The sequence below is a fragment of the Pyrus communis genome, chromosome 9 (assembly GCF_041283825.1).
Source record: "Pyrus communis isolate YQ-2024b chromosome 9, ASM4128382v1, whole genome shotgun sequence".
NCBI classification, from domain to species: Eukaryota; Viridiplantae; Streptophyta; class Magnoliopsida; order Rosales; family Rosaceae; genus Pyrus; species Pyrus communis.
The window spans coordinates 20,181,887-20,186,340 of record NC_142573.1 but is presented as its reverse complement, the minus strand read 5'-3'; the positions used below and the strand labels follow the sequence as shown (position 1 = coordinate 20,186,340).

Here is a 4,454-nt window from a genome sequence, read left to right as displayed (position 1 = left end):
GAATTAGCACTTTTCCCAATTGAGAACCAAATTTGTTTCCTGACATCTTTGAAGTACTAAAGAGAGATGGTTAAGACATTCATCAAAAGAGGAACCAAACACTGAAAAGTCATCCATAAATACTTCAATGAACCTCTCTACCATGTCGGAAAAGATTGCCAACATGCATCTTTGGAATGTTGCTGGAGCATTGCAAAGTCCAAAAGGCATTCTCCTATATGCAAATGTGCCAAAGGGGCAAGTAAAGGTAGTTTTCTCTTGATCCTCCGGAGCAATTGCGATTTGATTGTAACCTGAGTAACCATCAAGAAAACAATAGTGTGAGTGACCTGCCAATCTCTCAAGCATTTGATCTATGAAAGGCATAGGAAAGTAATCTTTTCTAGTACTAGAATTCAACTTCCTGTAATCGGTGCAAACACGCCAACTAGCCGTGGGTCTTGTGGGCACAAGCTCTTTGTTTTCATTCTTCATCACCGTGATTCCCACCTTCTTAGGTACTACCTGAATAGCACTCACCCATTTGCTATCAGAAATGGGATATATGATCCCCACATCTAACAACTTCAACACTTCATTCCTCACAACTTCTTTCATGTGTGGATTAAGCCTTCTTTGTGGTTCACGGGTTGGCTTTGCTCCTTCCTCCAAAAGAATCCTATGCATGCACATGGTAGGGCTTATTCCCTTGATATCTGCAATAGACCAACCAATAGCTGATTTGAACTCTTTTAACACCCTAATTAGCTTATCCTCTTCATTTGGGGTGAGGTCAGAAGCTATAATAACTGGAAGAGTTTCAAGTTCAGCTAGATATGCATATTTTAGATGTGGTGGAAGTGGTTTAAGTTCAAGTTTTGGTGCCTTAACAGTGGAAGGGGTTAGATGTGACATTGATGATTCTAAAGGCTCCAAAAGAGGTGAAACATTCAAAGGATACGGTGCCAATGCTTCCAAGGCAGCTACCTCTTCCATGAGTGCATCCTCTTCATCAAACTTGTCTTGAGATTGGCTCAAAACAGTTTGTAATGGTTCGTTAGATTGTGCCTGCAAGAACTTAGAGAAAATAAGCGGATCAAGCACATCAATGGCATAACAATCAAGAGATAAGGAAGGATGAGAAAGAGACTCAAACACTTTGAATTGAACGGTATCTCCTAGCACTGTCATAGTGAGGAGTCCATTTTGCACATCAATGATGGTCTTGGCCGTGGCCATAAAAGGTCTCCCAAGCAAAATAGGCAACTCTCGGTCATGTATAGGAGCTTCTTCTATGTCCAACACTACAAAATCCGCAGGCAAGATTAGTTTATCAATTTGAACTAGAATATCCTCTACTATACCTCTTGGATATTTCACGGATCTGTCCGCAAGTTGTAATGAGATGGTGGTGGCCTTCAAATCCCCCAAACCTAGTTGAAGGTACACGGAATAAGGCATTAAGTTGATGCTAGCACCCAAGACAAGCATCGCTTTCTCTACTTTCTTGTCCCCTATGGTGATGTTGATAGAAAAACTTCCTGGATCCTTGAGCTTTGGTGGAAGTTTTCTTTGCAACACGGCACTTACATTCTCGGACACTACTACCTTCTCATGTGGTCCATACTTCCTTTTGTAGTTGTTTAACTCCTTGAAGAACTTCCCATAAGCCGGCATGTTCCTAATGACATCAAGCAAAGGTAAATTAACATTTACTTTACTTAGAATATCAAAAATTTCCTTAAATGACTTATCCTGCTTGCTCTTGGCAAGTCTTCCAGGGAATGGTATTGGTGGAGTGTAAAGTTTCTCGGCCTTGTGAAGATTTGGTGCTTCAAATGAGGAAGTAGCATGACTTGGTTCCTCATTTGCTTTCTCATTTTCTCCTTGAGTAACCCCTGCATTCACATGATCAGATTCATTAGTAACTTCATTGCCAACTCTATTATTGATAACCTTACCACTTCTAAGTGTAGTAATTGCTTTGGCTTGCTCTTGGTTCCTTTGAAGTATCACGGGTTGGCTTGGAAACTTTCCAACCTCTCTTTGGTTCAAGGCATCTGCAATCTGCCCCAATTGTGTTTCCATTTTGGTTAAAGCCACCGAATGTTGTTGGAGAGTGTTATTTGTGGTTTGTTGGAATTGCAAGGTATTTTGGGCTAGCAACTTAACCGTATCCCCAAGTGTTGTGGCAGGTTTTGGTTGGAAGTTTTGGAATTGATTGTTTTTCTTCCATGAAAGGTTGGGATGATCTCTCCAACTTGAGTTATATGTATTGGAATACACATCATTCCTTGGCCTTTGATTGTAAGAATTCATGAGGTTCACTTGCTCTTGGACAAACTCGGGATAAGCCTCCCTAGATGGACATTGATGAGTAGGGTGGCTTGGAATGTTGCAAATGGCACACACTTCGTTTGCTTTTGGCACCATGTTGAGCACAGATTCAAGCTTCTTTTCTAGGTTAGCTACCTGCAAAGAAAGATCATGATTAGAACTTGTTTCATATACTCCAACTCTCTTACCCCTTAAATCTTTGTGTTGAGCATTAGATCCCAACATCTCATAAATGTTATATGACTCTTGAGCATTCTTTTTCTTCAAAGCTCCACCTACTGCATTATCAACAGTTGATTGACATGTTTGGGTTAGTCCATCATAGAAAATTTGCATTTGTAAGTAAAGAGGTAACCCATGATGTGGACATTGCAGCAAAAGGCCTTTAAAACGCTCCCAACACTCATTGAAAGGTTCTCCATCATCTTGTTTGAAGTTGAAGATTTGTCCCCTTAATGTGGCTGTCTTTTGAGTGGAAAAGAACTTCTCCAAAAACTTCTTAGCCACGGCATCCCATGTGGTGAGGGAACCAGGTGCTAGAGTCATCAACCAACCCTTGGCCCTATCTTTCAAGGTGTAAGGAAACACTCTCATCCTCAGATTTGCTTCACTTACTCCCTGCAAAGGTAAACCACTCACAACATTGTAAAATTCTTTAATATGAGCTAAAGGATCTTCATTAGGTAGGCCATAAAAAGAAGGAAGCATATGGAAATGTGAAGATTTAAGATCATAGTTTCTAGCTTCTGTGGGCAGCAAGATGCATGAAGGTGAACACTTTAAACTGACTCAAATAAATAAAACTAACCTTTAAAACACTTAACTCACTTAAAGAAAACTCAAAACAAGTTCACAAGACTCAAAATGAGCTAAAAACACTCAAAACTGCCTAAAAACACAAACTGGGCAGTTTTGAGCCTAAACACAAACTTGGATGAAAATTGGTTCTAACTTGACTCAAAACTCTTAAAAACACAATCTAAAACATAATTGAACCAATTAGACACTCTAAGACAATTGGGGATTTGGTTTTGGACGAAAATCAAACAAACAAAACAAGAAAGTAAACTAGGCAGATTTGCACGAATTTAAAGGTGTTTGTGACTCCAAAGACTTAAAAACCAAAATATGACAGATTATAATGACTAAGACTTAACAAAATATGGGGGGATTGTGTTTGGACGAAATTAAATTAAATGGACAGATTATAAAGAAAACAGATTGTAAAACAAATTGTGATGAATCAATGGATGATGGAATAGCTAAGGGGTTCTTCTCCACACATGAAATATATGCAACGTAAGTCAATTTCCAGTTATCAATTCAATAAGTTATGAACCTCGACACTCCAAGTTAATTAGGTCCGCTTAAATTAACCTTCAGATTTCCCTAGAATCATTGAATTGGATGAATATGCATCGCAAACAAATTATTCCTAACAAGTTCTCTATATGAACAGCATGATAAAGACACAAGTTATAATCATTACGTTCTTTGGAAATCATAAGCATCGACAAGGCATTTGTAACTATGAAAAGCATGATACTCCTGCCAGGAATCTACTTAACACGATCGTGACTAGCGACCTTCACTACTTGTGGATATAAATTCATAACAATTAGGTGAAACAAACTTATATCCTAGCACCAAATTCAAGCATGCAAATTAAGCATGCACTCTCAATCAACATACAAGAATAAGTTCTAAATCAAACGGTTAAGCAAATTGTATTCACGACTTATGCAACAATAACTGGAAGTAATCAACTTATTTCACATATATAATCATGGTTTCGAATACACCCTTAGCCAAAACGAATTTAGCCAATCATTCTCAAAGCAAAACAAAGATTACATGAATTAGACATTGAAATATAAGATAGAATACACCTAAAATTGTTCAACAACTCAGAATGAAGAGCCAAACAATTGAGTGAATCTGTCTCCTTTCCCTTGCTTGCGGCAGATTGGATGGTGGTGGTTTCTGGGCTGTTTTGATGATGTAGAATGGATTTGGGGGTAGTTAGAGGCACGGCAAGGGGTGTAGGTTAGGTGTGGATGAGTGTTTGATGGTTGGAAGGTGGTGGAGAACTCGGCAAAGAGGGTGGAAGAAGGTGGTGCGGCTGGTTGTGTTTCTGG

The 4,454-nt window shown here is 39.0% G+C and overlaps 1 non-coding gene across 1 annotated transcript; it reads left to right on the top strand.

The window, feature by feature from the left end:
• Positions 1-2,668: 2,668 nt before the first annotated feature.
• On the top strand, positions 2,669-2,779 carry LOC148694379 (small nucleolar RNA R71). Its single transcript, XR_015967090.1, has one exon. It is a non-coding gene; the product is annotated as a small nucleolar RNA R71 (small nucleolar RNA).
• The last annotated feature ends 1,675 nt before the right edge of the window (positions 2,780-4,454 follow it).